Consider the following 21,943-nt stretch of genomic DNA (forward strand, 5'->3'; position numbering starts at 1 on the left):
ATGATCCAAATCTCAGGCCCAAGAGCACAAACAACGTGGGCTGAAGAGAGAAAAACAAGAAACATGGGACTGCATGGGCTAAAGCTGGAACTGGACAATGAACTGCAATCTGCACATGGAGCAGAGCTGATCCCAGGGAGAGACCCCGGGAGCGCTCGTGCATTTTGGGACCATTTTGGTTCATCTTGGGTGCAGCCCTGGCTGGGGTCTTGTGCTGCCCAAGGTGGATCCATGGAGGAGATCCTTTTAATCAATCCCTGCTTTATTCTGTAGCTCTGTCCATCTCTGTTCTAGGTCAGCCTGCACAAGGCATCAATAGGATTTTGCCTTTTAGTTCATTTTACTTCAAGAACTGCAGGAGTCCTTCCTACATCTCCCTGGAGACTTTGTTCAGCAAAAGTGTGCTGGGGTGGGGAGCTGCTTACCACGTCCTCCTCTTCATCACAGGGGTAACAGGAGCTAAATCTTGAACTGAGATCCCAAAGCAGCTGGCTGGAAACCCACCAGCATGGATGACATCCTTGATATCCTTGGCATATTGGTGCTGTCCAGTGTTAGGTGCTAAAGGCCTTGAGAGGACCAAGACACAACAATGCTGATGTTGCATTCACATTCTTTGGAAAAATCCCTTCACCCAGGAAATTTCTCCTGGGAAGACTGAGAAGCCTCAGAGAAAAGAAAAAACATTCTTATCTCATTTGCTTCTCCTGTGTTGTGCTCATGTGGAATGTGTTTGGAGATTGTTCACCCACAGGTGATTGTTTCATTGGGTTCTGCTGTGAGATGTTTTCACTCTTTGGCCAATCAGGGCCAAGCTGTGTCGGGACTCTGGAGAGAGTCACCAGTTTTCATTATTATTTTTTTAGCCTTCTGTAAGTATCCTTTCTGTATTCTTTGGTATAGTTAGTATAGCATTCTTTAATAAAATACAGTATCATAAAATAATAAATTAACCTTCTGAGAACATGGAGTCAGATTCATCATTCCTTCCTGCCACGAAAGTCTCTGCAAATTTGATATGGTGTCATTTCTCATCCATCAGGGAGGGATTTGTGCCACCTTTTTGCAGAGGGGGAGTTTGGGGATCGCTGTGTGTGACCCCCAGAGCTGCTTCCAGCTGCCAGGGCTCTGAGCATCCAACAAAACCCCAACACACAAAGGGAGCTGGGAGTGAAAACCAGTCCTGCTCCATGAGTGCATCCCTGTGCCAGGGCTGGCTGCTCCTGCAGGGCAGTGGCCCAAAGGCAGCTCCAGCCAGCAGGGCAGGCTGCTTGGGAGCAGAAAATCTGAATTTCCATAAGCGTTTCATCCCAGCCACTGAGGAGGACATTGGCAAAGTGTATGCCCAGCCAAGAGGAGGTGGATAAAGCACTTCCCAGCAAAGGTTTATTTTGGGTGTGCTGGAGGCTGAATTCCCGTGCTGGAGTAATCCTGGGGATGAGGTCATGTGTTCCCTGAAGGGGTTGCTTTGTAGTGCATGTTAGTTAGCAACGCTTTTTCTCTTATCAAGCATCTGATTAAACTCACAAAAGAATGATCTTTAAGAAACAGGCTCAGGCAGAATTTAGAAGTGAATAAATACATTGAATCTGGGTTTTTTTTTGGTTTATTTGTTTTGGGTTTTTTTATTATTATTATATTTTGAATTTTGCCCAACAGTAAAAGCAGACAGGAATAAGATGGGAAAGGGGGGTAAGACACTGATTCCTTGTTCTGAGATGACAGAGCAAAGATCTTCATCTATTTTCAAGATTTCTACAGAGGCAGCCCTGTAGCAGACACCAGTTACACCATCCATGTGGTAAATGTCACCTGGGAGAGTCACAGTGCAGCACCCAAAGAGCACAAACCATTCCACACCTCTCCCTGTGGAGTGACCCAGCACCCACCTTCTGCAGCAGTGAAACCCTTCACAAACCGGGCTTTTGATCCATTTTGGAGGAGGTAAACTGAAACTGGACTCCAATTTTTATTTGACCTGAAGAAAGACTTGGCTGGTTTGCACTGATCTCTCTGTAAGCACTCAAGGATATTTATAAATTATATCTACTGTACTTATTAGAATTACAGTATTTCAAATAAGTTATTTGGTGGTATCAGTGGTCCCCTATATTAGAAGAAAACATTTCTTTTTGTTCCTCTCACTTTGTCTAATTTCATTCAGTGTTTCCCTCCATTGAGGGAAAGTTCCAAAGGAACTGGAGCCAAGTGATGATAAATTAACAAGTACACTACCTGAAAGTTTTTCACAACACATATTTGGTCATTGAAAGGCGTCATTTTTCATTTGATTCTGAAGACTCAGCAAGAAGGAAACTAAGAGGGACTCAGCAGCATTTCAGGAGTTCCTATTCTTGAGGAAAAAATTCCCTGACAAATCTTTTTTTGCAAATCTTTGGAACCAGTAATGGCTTGCGTTGAACCAAATGGCTTGTTGGAAAGAATACCAACCTCAATCATTTCTTCAAAGGATTCCTGCTCCCTTTTCTAATAAAAGCTGGAGCAGCCTGGCCTTCAATTACTGAGTGAAAATTTATCAAAGTGAACCCACAGTGCTCATGCTCTCCTGCACCCCAGGACAGAAAAAAGAGAATTAATCTCATGTTCATCCCACCTCTAAAAGCTCAGAGTCGTGCCCATCGGGGAGTAAAACATGTCAGTGCATCTCAAGCACCAAACTGTATTTTCAGGCAGCAAAATACTTCAAAAATCCTGATCCAGGAGCCAGAGGGCTCCTTATTGCTGGCTGCTCTGCCCAATTACCTTCAGCTTGTTACAATCTCAAAGCACAGGGATTCTCCTTTTCCCAAGACAAATTCTGCTTGTTATCCACCAAAGGGTTGTAACTATGGATAAATAACACTCTCCTGCCCCCCAAGATGTTTGGCTGAGAGTCAGCTTGGCTCGAGATGTAAAACAAACAGCTTGGAAGAGAAGAGAACAGAGCTGGGGAGGGGCAGCAGAGGAGACAGACAATGAGATTTCTCAGGTTTGGGATTTGATGGTGCTGCTCTGGTGTCTTAGACAACTCCACTTCCCCTTTGCCTCCACAACATGTTAGACCAGCTGGTGGATTTGACCTGTTGGCACTGCAGGGATTCACAGCAGCTAAAAATATGTCTGTGTGTTATGTTTTTTAAAATCCTGGTTTTGTTGGAGGCAAAAAAAAGGGATAAGACTATGCAAAAAGGATGCTGCTGAATGAGTACAAGGGAATCATGCAGCTTGGAGTAGGTTGGCTGAAGTAATGTCTCACTCATGGTTTATGTTGCTCTTTCTTAGAGGTGCAAAGCCCAGGAAATGAAAAAGCTGCATCTATAAAAAGCAAAGGGTTTTTCTTACAAATTAGATCTATTCCCTTTAGGATGTGAAGAGATGAAACTCTAAATGCTGAGCTGGAAAAGCCAAAAAAAATGCTCATTTGGAGTAATTTTTTTTTTTTTAGAATGTATTTCAGCTAACAGTGGCTCACGTATGGGTGTGATTTTGATCCTCGTTCTCATGCAGCATAAGGAAAAGAGCAAATTCCTTCTGGATTTCTCCTGCAGGCTCCTATGGAAGGTAATGGATAGGAAAGGGGGCACAGAGCTCACCTGTGCTTTACCACAGAGCCTTGGTTTGGCTCTGTGACCTTGGCTGTAACCTTTCTGGAGAAGATAAAATCTTCTTTATGGAATCTGGGAGTACAAATTGCCAGTTTGGTTTACCAGGGAGTCTCCTGAATAATGGGGAAATCTAAACTGGGATAAAGTTTGAGGTGAACCAATAGGGCAGCCAAGGAATATGTTCACTTTGGAATTAGAGTTTAGTGGAATGGTGAGGAACAGAATTAAGGTGTCTTTGCAAAGTGGGAATGAACAGGTCTCCCAATGAATGGATTCCCTGGGCTTGGAAAAACTACATCTCAACAATAAAGGTTGAGATAAAACCTTCCTGACTGAGGGTCTGCCATCCCCAAATCTTTTCCATAACAAGAGAAATGGACCCATGGAATTGCCACAAAACCTTGTGCTCTCAGCAGAGATTCCAGGAAGTGCCCACAACCCTGGCATTAAAGATGTGGTCCCATGGTTGGGACTGAGGACTGAAACTCAGGCATCCTGCTCTGAAATTATTTCATAAATCATCTGCTGGGCCTCTGCTGAACCTCTGGTAAAACCTCACAGGGACCCTGTGTGTCCCTGTGAATGAAGTATTCCAACAACCTCACAGGAAAGGTGCTGTTAAATCCTCATTTCCATAATTAAACATCTTCCTGAGGAGTGCTGTAAAATTGTCAGAAAATACATCATTAAAAAGCATAGAGCTGGAGTGTTATCCCTGCAGTGTAGGAGGGAAAGGGAAATCTGCAGAGCTGCCCCAGCCCTGGCCTTGGGAGGAGCTGGAGCTGCTGCAGAGATCCAGAGAAGGCACCAGGGGGATCAGAGGAATGGAGCAGCTCTGCTGGGAGGAAAGGCTGGGACAGCTGGGATTATTCACCTGGAGAGGAGAAGCTTTGGGTAATTACAGCTTTCCAGGTCCTGAAAAAGCCAACAAGAAAGATGGAGAGAGACGTTTTACAAGGGCTTGGAGTACCAGGACACGGGGAATGGGTTTAGACTGACAGAGAGCAGGAATACATGGGATATTGAAAAGGAGTTCTTCCCCATGAAGGTGGGCAGGCCCTGGCACAGGGTGCCCAGAGCAGCTGTGGCTGCCCCTGGATCCCTGGCAATGCCCAAGGCCAGGCTGGACAGGGCTTGGAGCAGCCTGGGACAGTGGGAGGTGTCCCTGTCCATGGCTGGGGTGGTAGAATGGGATGAATTTTAAGGTGTCTTTCAAACCAAGCCATTCTATCACTGCTTAATTATCTGAAATTTTTTTCTCCAAAGAAGAAAATCTGACCATATGTGCAGCACAAAAGCAAAGAGCCACAGGACAGCCTGGAATTCTGGGGTAACCATAGAAAACTGCAGCCTTACTCTGAAGCCAAGAGGTTGTGCCAGGCCAATTACCAGAATGAGAGGATGAATCCATGGAAATAAATTGTAAGGTTACCAAAACCCACGGGGAAAGACACCAGAGAATTTGAGAAAAATCTGTAACTGACCCAAAATGCACGGGTCCAGCTCATTCTCTTACATCAGTTGAAGGTTCTTTCATCTCTGGAAGTTTTATAGGATCTGAGGGATCATTCTCACACATGTGCACGATCCTCCTGCACCTTGGTGTGCCAATGTTTGCTGCTGTTACACAATGCAAGTGATTCACCCCTGTGCATGGAAGTGCAGGAGAATCCTTCATCCAGCTCTGACCACAGAAGGAATTTTACAGCAGCCACAAGAAACAGCCTGGTTATTTTATAGAGCAGATCATTCAAATGTGTTGCATATGAAGTAGAAAAAAAGAGAAGCAGCATTAGAAGAGGTAACCATGGGAGAACTCACACCAAACCCAGCTGGTCTAACTCACAGGGTTTGGGATGAGGCACAAGTTAACAGGGAAGTCAGTCTGCCCTTGGAGCTTGGTTTTTTGTTAAGGGCTCGGACACTTGATCATCAATTTCTGGAAACGGGAGCTCAGAAAAGAGAAACAAAACGAGCAGGTCAGTGGGGTGCTCTGGAGCTGCATTCAGGCTCCTGGCAGGGGGCACAGCAATCAGCCAAGTGGAGCAATTTGCTATAAACTCGGGAGAGGGGAAGAAAAGCCATCTTCTAAATACTTCTTTCTCACATCTGCAAAGCAACCTCTGTTCTTGCTGTAGCTGTCAGAAGGGAAAGAAAAAGTCCATGGCAGATACAGCCTGGACAAAAACTGTGGATTAGAAACAGCAGGGCACACCAGAGATGGGAGCAGCAAAGGCAATAATGGATTCAGAAAAACTGACGCTGTTCTAAAAACAGAAGCAGAGCCGTGGAAATGGGTCACATCCAAGGGACTCATGGAAAGCAGAGTGGATGGGTCACACCTGCCTTGTGCCTGGTTTTTAATCACCTGGCTATCATGACCAGACACATATTCTTAGTGAAGATACTGCAAAGGAAATATCTTTCTCATACTTTTGCACGTGGGTTTGAGTTCAGAGCAGCAATTCTTGGCATTTCTACTGAAAATGTTTTCCACTCTAGGACTGATTTACAAATATAAAGAATTACTTGATCCTTCACTGTTCTATGAAACATGTATAGTACTAATTTTATAGCTGGGTAAACCAATCAGGAGCATATTAAGGCCAAATTTATAAAAGGAGAGTATGCTGCAGCTTCCTTTTCTTTCATATGAAGTTACGAGCTGAGCATTTTCAAAACCAGGGTTGAAGAAACACCTGGTTTCTGCCTGAACCCCCTGTTTGCATTTCCAGCACAGGAGTGACTTTTACCCTCTCTGAGGACACAAGCAGAACTCTGGGCTGCTGAGCAGGGAATTGAATGCAGGCCATGGCAGAGCTTCCACAGACACAGAAGCCTCAATTAGTGCCTTTTCCAATATTAAAAAAAAAACCCCTTTCACAGCAAAAGCAGCTCCTGTGCATAACCTCCCAGCAGAAACCACTGCTGCCTCTTAAGTACGTCCTGTACCTTTTAATAAAGCCTTTGCTAATAGCAAAAGCATTCGCTTGGGCTCTTGGCTTTTCCCTGCTCGCAGCAAAGACACGGAGCTGGAAAAGATCGACGGTTTTCTAAACTTGGCTTTGGAAAGTTTCTCTGCCAAGTTACACTTTGTCAGGAGCTCATTATTTTCTGGAGGCTTCACTTTGAAATACTTTGAGGGCTTTGCTGATGCAGTGTCAGACCATGAGGTTCGTGTGCTCACTCGCATGAATCATGGCAACTCGTGTTCCTTCCCCACACACAGCTCTGCTTAATTTCCAGGCCCTTCTCCATGCTGCTGCTTCCAAAACCACCTATAAATTTTCCAGAGCCCATTTCACAAAGTTCTAGGTGGTTTTGGGATGAGATGGGAAGAGCAGAAATTCAAGACTTCTGAATTTTTTTCCCACTCCTTTCATGCCAAGCAGGAGTTGCTGAGAACAAAGGAGCAGCCAGTCCTGGAGATGGGAACTTGGCCAATGTAATTTGTCTCACAAGTTGATGATTTAGGTATCAAACATTATCTTTTTTACGGATAATGACAGGTCCTACCTTATTTCCTAAATAAGCCACCAATACTTTTGATAAATATAATCACAATAGGTGAAGGAATACCTGATCTGCTATAAAAAAAACCAGATGCCAAATTAATACATTTACCAAAAATACTGGTGAAATCTGTGCAATAACATTAAGGATCATTGACAAGAATCATAAACTACTGACATATTAAACAAATACACAGTGAACAGGTACTGAGACAGCACTGCTTTGTACAGCACCTCTGAGGAAGCTGCTTTTCAAATTTCTCCTGGAGGTCAGGAGCAAGAGATGAGCCAAAATTCTTCTCCACATGCCCAACCCCACACTTTTCCATATTTAAAATCATTTTAGCTGAAGGAATGTCACGTACAGAAGCAAGAGAGGTGGAATTCTTCTCTTTTAACAGCTTTGCTGTAAGTAAGAGCACGAACAATTTACATTTATATTGGTCTGGAATAACGGAAAGTATTTAATTGTATGGATTGCTGCGGATGATGTTGGTGAGCAGGCAGCGGGGTACTTTCAGAATCCATTGTGAATATTTGCATGTGCTTTATAATTTTACTTTGATTTAACCATATGCTTATTCAAGCACTAAAAATTATTCAGAACTCAGCCATAAATGCCTGCACTACTCCTAGGGACCAGAATTATCATTCCTGTCATTAGCAGACTTCAGGCATGGTTTTAAAAGAAGCTGAGGGAACAGAGGGGTAACCCTTCACCAGGCAGCTCCTTGCTTTTAAACCAATTACGAGTTTCCCTGGGCAGCTTTTCTTCCCTGCTGGAGCTCCTCTGTCCTTGGTACTAGCACCTCAAACACATAAGAATGTGCACATTTTTCTAACTCACAAGACCACAGAAGGAGTTCCTTGAAATCTGACTTCCAGTAATCGCCCCCGGGCTGCAGATCTGCCTGGCCTAGTTCTGTCACATGTGGTAGCATCAAGAATTTACATCTTTGGCAACCCAGGGAAGGGTAGCAAACTCAGAGTAGAGCAAAACACTTCATGAAGAGAAGATGGAATGAAATCAACCATGGCTTGGCAAGGCAAAATGAAATATAAATGAGAGGCACAAGATATGAAACAAATTGAGTGCGAGGCGTTTGGAAAAAGAGAGGAGGCTGCTTCTGAAAAGTCCAGTCTGGGGTTGTTTTGCAGTGCTCTGATGTAAAGCAGAGGCACTTATGTAATGTAATGGAAATTACAGCCATAAACACAGCCCTGAGCAGTGATTAGTGACTGAACTCGGACAAAAATCTGCACTGCTGCCTCAAATGTCAACCAATTGGGCACTGCCACATTAATGGGAGGCTTGAGAGACCTCCACCAGCTCTGACCTTGTTCTCTTAACCCACAGTGACTTGAGCCCTGCCTGTGCTGAAGCCTTGGCTGGCAGCAATTTGAGCCCTGGGATGGTGAAAGGAGGGACATGGAGCTCAATTATCCAGCACCAGATCCCCAGTGAAATCAATGCCATTGTGTCACATGAGAATTTGGCTGGCAGCCCCTGAAGTCTGCCCAGGAGAAACCCATCCCCTCAGCAGGGCAGGCTGGAGGGGCCACGGGACAATGCAGGCAAAGAAGGGCATGGAAAATGCTCCGTGGGTTTTAATTTCCCCTCTGGCAGCCTGGATTTGGCCCTGTGCTGCTCCATGACCTATATGAGCACAGACCAAACTGGAGCAGCCCAAGGCATCCTCTGCACAAAGATATCATCAAGGCAATGGGTGTTCTATGGACATCCAACACCCTGCACCAAAGGGAATTCAATATTGCTCCTGTCAGCAGGAAAACTCTCTCCCAGGTAGAGCTTCACACCACAAACTAAATTTTTGGTTAAATTAATTAATTTATTTTAGTTGAATTAATTAATTAAATTTTTAGTTAAATTGAGGACCCCCTTTTTTCAGCTTATTACTGGGACAGTAGGATACAGGATTACAGGATATATAGGGCATAAATAACACAGAGAGGCTGTGGATTCCCCATCCCTGGAATTGTTCAAGGTCAGGGATCAGAACAACTAAATAGGTCTCCCTGCCACATGGCTGGTGGTAATAAACTGAATTTCCTTGTTTCTGACAGCAACCCTGGCAAATCCCAACGTGCTCTTGCTAAGACAAATAAACAATATATGAGGTAACAGCCAGAGAAGGACAAATAAACAACAAATAATGCTGATGTGTTTGAGAATGGCACTCTGTGGTTGCTGCAGGCTTTCCATCAAGCCTGGAGCTGCAGCACTTGGAGTGCTGGCTCCCTGTGATTGACTTGCTAACCTGTAAAGTGGCTAAGTCGACATCATAATTAACACTTGGCAGTGGAAATATAAATTCCCTGGCTTGTAGGTGGTATATCCTCCTCTAAACACTCCACTTGGCCACCAAACTGGAAAAATAGATAGGACATTCATAAGGAGAGCTCACCATGGGAAATGCCAGAAGGTTTTGTTTTTTTTCCTGGAAACTGTTTACATGGCCAAAATCCTTCAGTAAGAAAAATGATCTGAGAACTTTCCCTTCATATGTATCCCGTTCTCCTGTGCCTTGTGGCCCACAGTGTGCAGCATTCATCGGGAGTCAGCCCTGAATTACTGTGCTACAAGCAATGCAGGAGGGAAGTACAAGCCACAAGCAAAGGGAAAATATGCATTACACTGGCTCTGGCCAAGAGGAATGGGCTGCCTGCAGATCACAAGCTACCTTTATATCTTTCTTGGCATAGACCTTTGTCCCGAAGCACAGAGAAGCTATTTAGGAGGATTCAGCAGACCCAAAAGAGGCTGGCCTTCCAAAGGAACCAGGAGAGACAAAGAGCCAGTGCAAAGTGGCCACTGAGCTCCTTTTGAGAGGCCAACAAACGGCTCCTGACAAGATGAAATCCGGAGGAGGGAGATAACCACCAAGGGTTGGTGCTGAAGTGCTCAGCACACGCTCAGAGTGACCCTTTGCTGTCCAAATAAAGGATTTTCTTCACAGCAAAGAGGCAAAAAACCACTGTCCCCAGAGTCCTCAGCCCACAGCCTCTTTCACCTGCATCCTGTGCCTGACATAAACCCCAAAGCAACCAACAAAATCTGCCTCTTTCCAGGTCTTTTGATTTCTTGGCAAGGGAAAGTGAACGTATGTCTTGGAAATAAAGCTTTTTTAGCCCTTTTCCAGCCTTTCCTTAATGGTGGAAATAACTCTTTAACCAGTTCTGCTGGGCACACAGGGAAAGGATCTCACAGTTTGATTTTCATGGATAAGAAGAAATTTATGTTCCCTTTTAGCTTTGTGCTGCCAACATGGTGGAAAAGAAGATTAATTTAAAGAAGTATCAAGACTGGTTTAGATTAATATTCGGGTAAATATCCTAATTCCATAACAAAATTAGCATTTGCAATTTTAGGCTTATGAGCTTAGCAAGTTCTGGTGCACGTTGGGCAGAGTTAAAGCCAAAATCATTATAATGGAATTTCCCCAGGCTCTCAGTTTCAGCCTCCTGGGGGGCTCCTGGCCAATATCTATCCACACATAGTCAATGCTCCAGCCTGCCATGGGAAGAGACAGCCACTACAATAGACCTTTGTTGAGCCCAGGATTCAAGCAAGCACTTTAGGAAAAATCGGTATTTAAGGTTTCTGTCCTACCACCCTGCACTTTCTCCTCAATCGCTGAAGAGAATATGTTTTCTGAGCATGAAACAATATCATTTTTGTGAGGAGTTTGGAAAGCGAGCGCTCGTATGAATCGAAGAAAAGCTTCCTTTCTCTGGACTGTGCGGGGTTGGGTTGGGGAAAGGGCTTTCTGTGTGAGTAATCTTTCAAAGTAGGAAGCAGAGCTCCCCCATTGCTTGGGAAGAATGGACCTCCAGTGGGCTAATATGTGATGGATGACTGAATGCAAACTTGGCAGCGTTGCCCTCCGCTCCCCAAAGAATACAAAATGCCACTGCCTATTCGGGCACCGGGACTCTCCCCTTGGAAGTGCTGAAAACTTGGCACCATCCCACCTTGGTTTAATTGAAACTGCAGACAATTAAGGATGGGAGCTTGGAGAAATTTCTTGTGACGAGATCAGCTCAGGATGGATTTGTCTTGGGTGATCGGCTCATGCATAAGCCAAACAAGGACATAAATGGGGAGTTATTTCCCATTGACTCCACAGCCTGAGCAGCAAAATCTCACATTACTTTAGGAGGGGTGTGTTGGGAGGTATACCTTATATTAAGAAGTAATATTCAAATTCTACATCTGGATATGCTCTCTAAAGCTATAGGTGGAGGTTTTCTGATGTTATTTGGTCAGCAACAGGACAGGCACCATATAGGAGAGAGAAACAATGCATTTAGAAATCCAGGAAAATCTTACATTAAAGACAATTCTAGTTATAAAGGCACATCTATCATTCATTCAAAGCTAATAAGTAACACAAAATCATTCAAACTTTGCCTTTTTAGCAGAAGGATCCCCATCTATTCCTCTTTTCAATGCCCAGACACTTCCTGCAGGCTCCAGAGCCGCCTCTTGTCAAGCAGGATCCCATTGACTCCTCCTCCCAGTCTGCCCATTCCACACCGTGGGGTTACATCATGCGCTCAGGGATTTCAGGGGCTGGAACTATGCCCAGTCTCTAACTTTTCCCACATGTGGAAGGCTTTTAACTCCAGCTCTGACTGACCAGAGGGTCAGACACACGAGTGGACATCAAGCACTAAGGGAGAGGAGGTTTCACACTTGCAGAATCCCTGAGCTCGGTGGAAACTGCGACAATTCAAGATTGTCCCTCAGGGTTCTTCATTTCTCTGCTTTCCAGCAGTCCCCTTCCTCAAAGAACTGCCTCCTTATATCCTTTTTCTCTTTACTATACAAATAATTTTTTGGGGAATGGCTAATAATAGGAATTGCAGGTTCTCTGTGGCAGAAAGCATAATTTATTAAACCACTCCTCATACAGTGAGGCTTTAAAATGCTGGAGCAATTATTATAACATCAACCAAGTAAAGACATGGACAACAAGTCCTCTTTAATATCAAGCAGTTTAATGAACTAAATTGCATCTTAAAAATTCATAAGCAATCTGTACACATTCCTAATTTTGAGCTCATGACCTCAGGTTATGGTGTTTCCTGTCCAGAACTCATTAGTTACTAATCCTATAATTGTTTGCAGTTTTGAAGATTTCTGAGCCTGGTAGATGACAAAATATTAACTTATTTCACTTAGATTGCTGTCTTTCTTAGTTTCCCACTTCAGCAACAATGATTTTTTTCTGTAATATGACATCAGCAGCTTCCTTAAAACCACTAAGGGCAGCAGCTATTTCATTTTACAGTAGTTTCCGTCTGCAGTTTATAACCACAGGGTTAGATCAGAGCTCAGTCTTTGAGCAGGGTGTGCTAAACTCACACCAGTAATTAAGTCTGAGAAAGCACATGTTGGTAAATCAGAGACCAGTTTCAAAGCCCTGTATCTCAAACTGACAGAGTTCAAAACAAATTCTTTTTATTATTGGAAAGCTGAGATTTCGCAATTTCCAGGGATGTAAATCATCCACTCTTAAGCCTGGAATTTTATGAGCCACTAGACCTTAAAACTGTCAGTGGCCCTTCAGCTTAGCAGACTGTGATGGCATGAGGCCAAGGAGGAATTTATCAAGTCACAGGCTTCAAATGAGAGTAATTATTTAAGCACTCTGGATTTCTCATGGCACAGAGGTAGGACAGGTGGATGTGTAGCTGATAACCAAGCAGATACCACCCTCTGCATTAATCTTCTTTCCAAAGGTTATATTCCTCCAGGGATACCAGGGCTCTCTAAGGGATACAGGGCTGGATGGGAACTGTTTCTCTCTCACATCCCCTTGCACCAGACACCCATTGTCTAACCCAGGACAATTAAATGCCATCAGCACCACTTAAACCTCCAGACACAACCTACAAGGCTGGGCAGACAGAAGCACTGTGGTGTTGTACCAGGAAAGCAGCACGGAACTGGCCAAGCTGGTTTACCAAATTGTTTCGCCAGGAGGGATGAAAGGGTTAAAGCTCTGGCTCCAAAGCAGCATCACTGTTTCACAGACACTTCTGCTTTTTAGTTCTGCCTGACTCTTGAAAAGGATGAGAGTCCCAAAAGGCACAGACCCTGCCATTTAATCTCATTTTCTTATCAAAAAGTGAGACAATGCTCAAGAACAAACTTTGACAGTCTCTTTATAGCAAGTCAGAACGTCTTCACCCATGAATAGTCTTTGGCTTTTTTTAGATATTTTTATAAAAAGCACTAATATGAGAAAAAACTGAATGTCAAACACCTTTAGAAATTATGTTAGAGCAACATGATAGTTAAGTTTGACTGAATACTGAGGAGAAATGATTCAGTTTTAAAGAGATGGGATAATAAAAGAGTATGCCTTTCAAAAAATCTCCAGCTAACAGTTATTCAGAATTTGTGGAGCACATTTTAGCCTGTGTTTAGGGATTTTCCCAGAAAGTTTTAACACCATTAAGCATCACTATTTCAACAGGAGATTTGGGTCTGGTTGTTTGTCTTTTCCACATGCCCATGACACTGTCAGTGATTTCTGTAGCAGAGCTGCTTTCTCTCCAGGTGAGACCTGACATTCTCATCTGCAGGCTGGGGACTTTGCAACAGATCCTTTGGCTCTTCCAGGGCTCTGGAAACACTGATAAAGTAACTGTAGTGACAGGATTAAGGGCTGGGACTTGCAAAGAAATTTCTCTGGGCTGAAAGGAGCCAGAGGATAAAATTAATGAGCAAAAAATATGGGAAGTAAACGGCAATTTGGTATTTGGGAGAGTGAGTGTGACTGGGTCAGTGATGGGAGGCACAGTCCTTGTCACTCCTGTCCCATCGCTCTGCTCAGTTCAGGAGCAAATCCTTTCCTGGACATGGGGCAGCACCTGCACTGGGAACACCCTGACAGCTCTTCCAGCTGCTCCCCAAATTCCCTGCCAAGGAAGCTGAGCTGCAGACAGACCAGTTATCTTCTCTTGGCTAAGCACTTTCACCTGGTCAAACTTCTTCAGATTCAATTTGCCCCTGCGTTCCCAACAACCCCAAAGCCATCACATTTCTGCAAGTTTCCCTAGGATTCAAAGGATGGTCCCTAATCCCCATTGTCCACCTCATTTTTGGACTCCAGCACCCCTAAACTGAGCAACCTGGTCTAGTGGAAGGTGTCCCTGCCCATGGCTGGAGTTTGATGATCTCCAAAGTCCCTTTCAACCCAAACCATTCTGTGATTTCACAGTTTTAAAAGGCAAATGCACAAACCCAGCACAATTAAAGAACCCCCACATGTCACATGAATCACAAAGTGTGTAAAATGAATTCCCAATATGTAATATGGTGTTAAACAATTAAACCAAGAGAGAAAACCAAACGCAACAGCTGGACAGCAAGGCTTTTACCCAGACCATAGAATCACATCTATCTCACTGTCATCTGTTTTGTCATGAAGAAAAACTTATAAATGTTTTTATTTTGCTTTTTAATTTTATATTTCCACTGTGCAACACAACATATCCCCAACATTTCAATCTGAACATTCTTTTCCATAGTGTGAGACCGACTTTTCAGAAGTTTAGATTAGCTGCCAAAAACTCTCTGTCCTGGTAGCCAGACAGAAAATCAGGCAGGGAAAACTCTGCAAAGGTGATGTAACACAAAGTCTTGAGTGAATGAGTTTAGCTCCTAAATGAATCTAAGTGTGTTCACCTTCTCCCAGCCAGCTTCTCCTTTTTAAGCCAATTTGAGCCTCACTGGTAAGTGCAGACACAGTCATGCAGAAAATCTCAGTGCACCAGGGAGCAAGGAGCTGAGACATGGAGCAAGTGCCTCTGTTTTTCCATGAGGATGGAGAATTTCACCCTCCCACTCCCAGAACACACTCAGCAAAGCAGGAGTAATAAAATACCAGTTGAATCTTCCTTTGTGCTTTGCTCCCCACTGCGGGCAAATCACATCTACCTCATTGTCATCTGTTTTGTCATGGAGAAAAACTTTTATAAATGTCTTTATTTTGCTTTTTAATTTTATATTTCCACTGTGCAACACAACACATTACCATCATTTAAATCTGAACATTCTTTTCCATAGTGTGAGACCGACTTTTCAGAAGTTTAGATTAGCTGCCAAAAACTCTCTGTCCTGGTAGCCAGACAGAAAATCAGGCAGGGAAAACTCTGTAAAGGTGATGTAACACAAAGTCTTAAGTGAGTGAGTTTAGCTCCTAAATGAATCTAAGTGTGTTCACCTTCTCCCAGCCAGCTTCTACTTTTTAAGCCAATTTGAGCCTCACTGGTAAGTGCAGACACAGTCATGCAGAAAATCTCAGTGCACCAGGGAGCAAGGAGCTGAGACATGGAGCAAGTGCCTCTGTTTTTCCATGAGGATGGAGAATTTCACCCTCCCACTCCCAGAACACACTCAGCAAAGCAGGAGTAATAAAATACCAGTTGAATCTTCCTTTGTGCTTTGCTCCCCACTGCGGGCTAATATTACCAGACTTTTAAAAGAAACTGGAGCCCAGTGGGGGCAGGGAGGAAGGTGACAAAGGCTTTGGTGCAAAATAAAAAAAGTGTGGGGACAGCAAATGACCAGCGGGAAGGGCCCGGCTCTCATCAGGTCACAGACAGGAGCACAAGAAGAGTTGTGCCTGGGAGGGTTAAAACCTGCAAGTGGATTTAGTCTGGTTCTCGAGATGAGGCTGGGGGAAACATTTACAGCACTCCAGGAGTCAAGAAGAAATCCCAAATCTGCTTTCCTGCCCTGCCTGTCAATCTGGGCTCTGTGTGGATGTCCAGCACGCAGCCAGCTCCTGCTCCATTCATTCATTGGGTCGGGTGGATGTCATCGAGACATTTCTGACATTATTGCACTGGACAATGCTGACAGACTTCGAGGTAGGCATGCTCCAATCCCAAATGATTCCCTAACAGCATCCCTGCCCCTTGACCTGGCAGTCACAGCCACGAGGGCAATGCCAGAGCACGGGGTCACTGCAAACTTGTGTGAGAGAAGACTTTTTAATTCAGGGAGGAAGCAGACTTACCTTAGAGACTCTGACAGAGCTTAGATCCTGCTGTGAGCAGCCTCCATGAAATAAATACGGTGTTCAAAGCCAGCTGGGCTCTCCTGACTTAGTTGCCGTCCTGTCAAAACTCGGCGAAGTTGCGTTGTCCGGTGCCGTGTGCGAGCGCAAGGCAGCGAGCTTTGACAGCAAGGCAAACTGGTCAGAGCAGCCAGATTCTGCTGGGTTTATATAGCTGAGCTGCAAATCCTGATCCTTGGCTCGTTCCACTGTAATAGGACGCCTGAAGGCATTTTTTTTTCAGTTTTGCTTTAAAGGAACAGCCTCTCTCTCTCTCTCTCTGGCGTGGCTTCTGAAAGGCGCGCACACACTCACGCTGTCATCCACAGGCACACACACACACACACACAGGAAAAGAATTTGCATGCAATTTATGGCTAAAGAAGGAAACCCCCTGAACCATTCAAAAAGAAAGTCAGCTCAGGGCAAATGACTCAGAAAGCAGAATATTTTCCCTACAGCATCAGCAGAGTGCATTATCAGGAGTTTTTATCCCCTCACCCCCATTATTTGAACGTTGTGAAATAGTAGCAAGCTTACATGAAATCAGGGGAATGACAAGCAGGGTTCAAATTCTAGGGACTCCTACAGAAATTAGTGGGTTTAATGTTGGTGTAAATAGACCCCACTCCACTGGAATCAACTGCAAAATTCAGATCTACACAAACAGAGGATCCGGCATATTCCCATTTTTTCAAGCTGTGATCTCTTTTTCATCTTTTTGCCCTCCTGCTTTGAAGAGCTGGAGGTAGAAACATGGGGAATTAATGAGAAAAGTGAGCAGAGTCATTGCCTGAGTCTTTGTAAAAAAAAACACAAACAAAAAAACCCCCAAACTAAAATAGGATAGATAAAAGCCCAAAGAGCACAACACAGAAGGGATTCCCTTTCTTCCCAGATCAGATAAAAAGAGATTACGTGGCTGTCTGTGTGTACAGATAACCCAAGCACTTCTGTGAGGCTCAGGGCTTCCCTGCTTCCCAACCCGGAGCTATCAGTGACACACAGAGGGCTCAGCTGGGACCTTTACAGGGCTCTTTGTTGTCTCTGACTACCCTGGAACCTGAGGCTTGTGGCAAAAAAGGAGATCACAGTTAAAGAATTCTCCCCCTAACACTAAAATCCTGTACCCCAGCCTGCTGTGCTCTGGGTTTCTGTTTCCCTTGGGTTCTGCTGTTGGGAAGGTGGTGGCAGAGGAGGAAAGAGGAAGATTAATCTTGAACTTTCAGGTCTGTCTTCCAGGATGAAAGCTGAAATCACTCTTCTGTTGGATGGTTTAGAAAGTAAGACTTACCCAAACATGTCTGAGGGCCATGAAAACACAAACCTCTGCTCCTGAGATCCTCCTCAGGAGCAAAGATGCTCATAAGGATTAAAATGGATTGCCTGGGAATTTTGGGTGATATTCCTCTCTGAACACATCTCCTCCCAGCTGGCCTTTCCCCGGCTCCACGGGCACATCACTCTGTGAAGGAATGGTGTGAATCTGTGTCAGGCTCAGGCTGGAGCTCAGGGCAAGGCTCTTCCCCCAGAGGGTGCTGGCACTGCCCAGGCTCCCCAGGGAATGGGCACGGCCCCGAGGCTGCCAGAGCTCCAGGAGCCTTTGGCCAGCGCTGCCAGGGATGCCCAGGGTGGGGTTGGTGGGGGGTCTGGGCAGGGACAGGGGCTGGGCTGGGTGATCCCTTCAGTCCCTTCCAGCTCAGGATATTTTATGAACGTGTGGTTCAGGATTTATTTCTTTTTGCTCCTCCACAGCACTACCAATCAGCACTATCTTTAGAAAAGGATGAGGGAATCCCCGATGCTGAAATTCTGACTGTTTTAGGAGACCATAAAATGCAGAGCTTTTCTGCCCACTGAGCTACTTAAATTTTCCTTGCTGTGGCTTTCCTGTATAGCATTGACCCCCTGTGTGCCTCTTCTTATGTCTGATTATATCACTGAGCTCACCTCAAGCTCCCCATGCACAGCATAAATTTTAGTCTTTTTCAAATATTAACACCCATTTCCAATTTCTGCATTAATTTTGTGAAATGCTGTGTTTCATAACAGTCATGCCCTCAGAGAAGAAATGAGCCTGTGATGAAAGGAGGGTCGGAAATGTTACTTAATCCCTGCTAAAGGCATTAGACCCTCCTTGAGCACTGATTTCTTAGAAGAACAGCTTGTTCTGGGCATCTCCACCAACCCCAAAGGCAGTGGGGTTGCTGAATACAGTCATCAGCAGGTCTCCAGTTTTTGTGTGTAATTCTCAGAATCTTCTCCAGCTGGTCCTGCAGCCAGACTGGGCCAGCTCTGCTTCAGTTCAGGGTGTGAAATAACCCTGAGCTTGTTTGATCCTTCACTTCAGAACTGGACTCAATCCTTGTGTGTCCCCGCCAGCCCAGAATATTCTGTGATTTAAGGGAGATTTCTAATTCCATTAAGTCTAGTGTACTCAAGACCAAAACCTGCATGGGAGATGTAACACAATTTTTCCAATAAAATCAGAATGGGACTCGGGAAATGATAGTTCTCCATACAATTAACCATTTCCTGTCTCTTATTTGAGTAGATCTTTCACAAAACACTTTATTTCCCAGTCCATACACTCAGGCTCTACGCAAGATAAAGTCAAACTGAGGGAAGAAACTTGTGGAATTTATTTTGGGAGCATTTACTAATGCCATTTTTTCCATCAACAGCTGCTGAATCAAAAGTTAAACTAAATTTTTCTCCAATAATTCACCACCCACTTACCTGACTTAAAAAAAATGCTACAGGAGATAAGTTCCAGGTAAGAGTTCAGGCTTGTTCTTGTTTTATCTTTTTTGGGCTCACCCATCCTTAATCACAGTCTGTGGCAAACATTGAACCATCGGCTGAGTCAGAAACAAATGATAACATGAAAGAACAGGGAAAATGTATTTTAATCAGAAAGTTAGCTCCAGGTTGTGATCTCTAATAAGCAGGACCAGCACTGGATTCTGTGCCCTCCGGTGCCCTCTTTCATTAGATGAATGTGGATAGAAATTGATTTTTTTTTTAAATGAAAGGAACAGGGAGAAATTAAATGAACACTGAGCTGAATATGCTGGAGTTCGTTGCTGCGGATTTATGGGCTTGCAAGTCAGTGTTAGGGATGAAATTCAAAGATCTATGGAAATTAATAAATTATAAACAAATCTAGGAATAGTTTGATATTTATGAAAGACTAAAAGAGAGCCACTAATTGTTTGGGGAAATATTAGTAAAATGCAAATAACCTCCTCATTATTACCTTGGGACAAAATCGTTACAACACAGATAATTTACAGGTAAATTACACAGATTTAGTTCCAATTTAATGGCTGTGCTGGTTTACCCAGCCCTAGGAATAATCTGCTTTGTAGCAGAATATTTGAGAGTGAAATCTGCCCTGAATGTGAATTAACAGCACCTTAGTGGAGCCTGAGAATCTTTTGGCATGCACAGAGTGCAGCCAGTTTCAGGAGCACACAGATAGGAATGCGGTGAGCCACTGGAATACAACATCTGAAACATTAATGACAGGACTTGAACAGTTTTAGGAGCATTCAGTGCTTGTGGCTGCAAGGAAATGTTTTTATCAGAGAAAACTCATGTTAGAATAGAATCACACAATCACAGAATATACTGAGTGGGAAGTGACCCAAAAAGCTCATCCAGTCCAACTCCTGTCCCTGCACAGACACCCCAACAACTCCACCCTGGGCATCCCTGGGAACTCCTGGAGCTCAGCAGCCTCAGGGATGTGAGCACAGAGCAGGACAGGGCACAGAGCAGGTGAGAGAACAGCCTTTCCTTGACTCACCTGAGAACAGCCCCAGCTGAATCAAGGAAACCATCCCTGCTGAAAACAACTCCTTTAACTGCAAGAGGAAGAGGAAAAATCAAGATTTAAAGAGAGACTCTGATATCACAGGGCTGATCCTTAAGGAGACTTTAAGATCCTTTCTGTGCCCCATTTTTAAGATTGATGATTTTAGGTCAATTTCTTTGACCCTTTTTCACTGAGTATCCTTTCCCTAAATTTTCTGTCTTTCCAGACCATATTCGCAAGGTTTTCCTGGCACAGAACCAAGATCAAAATGCTTTTGTCTTTCCACCTGCATTGCCTTCATTCCTTTACTACTGTAGCCAAATACAGCTCAGTTAATTGTGGTTCATATTGAGCAATATTCCAGCAATCCTGCTAAAACTCTGGCTCTTGGATTACCACCTTATCTGCTACTTTTCTGTTGGTTTCTCAGGAATTTGCAGAAAACCAGTTGCTGCTTCTTCTTTGACAATTGTTTGCAAACAAACTGATTTTTATGAGAGCATTTCCTTACAACCACTTAACACAATTAAACAAGACACTTCAGGTTACTTCCCCAGAAAACATCTCAATTATTGCTTTAATTATCTGTTTACATTAATTCATGTTATTTCTACACTAAAATTCCCCCTTTTCTGATGTGATGTCTCAGAAGGGCTTCTAAACTCTGCAGACTTTTGGCCACTTTTCCAGTGGAAACACTCATTTGTATAATTATAATTTATATAATTATATATTGATAGAGCTTTCCCAAATACTGTGAGTAGTGGTCAGACTACCATGCTGAAGACAACATTAATTTGGAGAGAGATTGATCCTGACAATTGCAACCCATGTTAAAATGTTCCCACAGGTTTGGGATTAGAGAATGCAGAAGCTCATTCTTAACCTTGGAGAAGTCTGAACTAAAGAAAATGTAGAGAATGAGGGTGCAAGTTTACAGCTGCTGCAGAAGTAAAAACCTGTAAAGGCAAATGTCCCATAATATTCACTGATATATTAAATACCATACTAAATACTAAAAACACAAAGAAAAAATACTTGACAATTTTGGAATTTTTAAGCGATGATCTCCAAAAAGGAGAAGGAAATTTCCTCTGTTATTTGTATTTCTTGTTTGTATCAGGGCATTTCCCAGGGGCTGCATTTGTTCCCTGAGTGAAGAAATAGGAAGCAGCTGTTGGGGACAGTTCCACTGGGGCTGTGCAGTGCCTGGGGTTGGGACAGACCCCTCTCAGCCTCTCCAAAGAGCTGACAATGTCCTGGCTGTTTTTGCCAACCTGGGAAGCCACAGGCTTAATGACAAACAAACAGGAATTGAGTAAATATTGGTGTTTAATAAAGTTATTTCCATCTCTCTGGTCACATCAGTGTCCCAAAGCTAAGGGACACTTGAGAGTGGGACCTGACCTTGATCCTTCCTTCCCCTGATCCATAAAATAAAAGTCCTTTGCAAGAGAGGCATCAGCACACTGATAATCACCAGACAAAAGAATGTGTTGTTAGTGATATCACAAACATTTACAAAGATAATCTCTGGGCAAAACTCCCTCGAGGAAAATTAAAATAAAAAGAATAAACAGACAATGACGACTATGCTGGTACATAAATATTTTCCATGCAAACTGCTGGTGTCAGACTTGGTGAGACAGAGTGACTTCTTTGGCTTTTATCATATTTGCAGTAGATTTATTAGAAGTTTATGTGACAGAATATGGCTTTGGCTATGCACCAAGGTATGAAAACTGACAAAGAAAAGAACATCAAACCCCTGAGGACTGAGGGAGAAAGTGAAGCTCAATCTGTGGGCTGGTGTAAAGTTTATCAGCTTGTTAGCATCAATCTAAGAGCCTTTAATCCAGAGATGGCACAGGGAAAACAACTCAGCTGCTGAAAAGGTTTTATCCTGTGCCA

General features: G+C 43.8%; 1 protein-coding gene across 3 annotated transcripts in view; it reads right to left on the bottom strand.

The window, feature by feature from the left end:
• The window catches only part of TNC (tenascin C), a 74,092-nt gene extending 57,753 nt beyond the window's left edge, over positions 1–16,339 (bottom strand). For all 3 annotated transcript variants that reach the window (XM_039720212.1, XM_039720211.1, XM_039720210.1), the window contains exon 1: positions 16,174–16,339. The gene's annotated coding sequence lies outside the window, so the exon portion shown is untranslated. The remainder of the gene's footprint in view (positions 1–16,173) is intronic.
• Positions 16,340–21,943: the final 5,604 nt, after the last annotated feature.

Source organism: Passer montanus, unplaced genomic scaffold, assembly GCF_014805655.1.
Source record: "Passer montanus isolate IOZ18808 unplaced genomic scaffold, ASM1480565v1 scaffold43, whole genome shotgun sequence".
Lineage (NCBI taxonomy): Eukaryota > Metazoa > Chordata > Aves > Passeriformes > Passeridae > Passer > Passer montanus.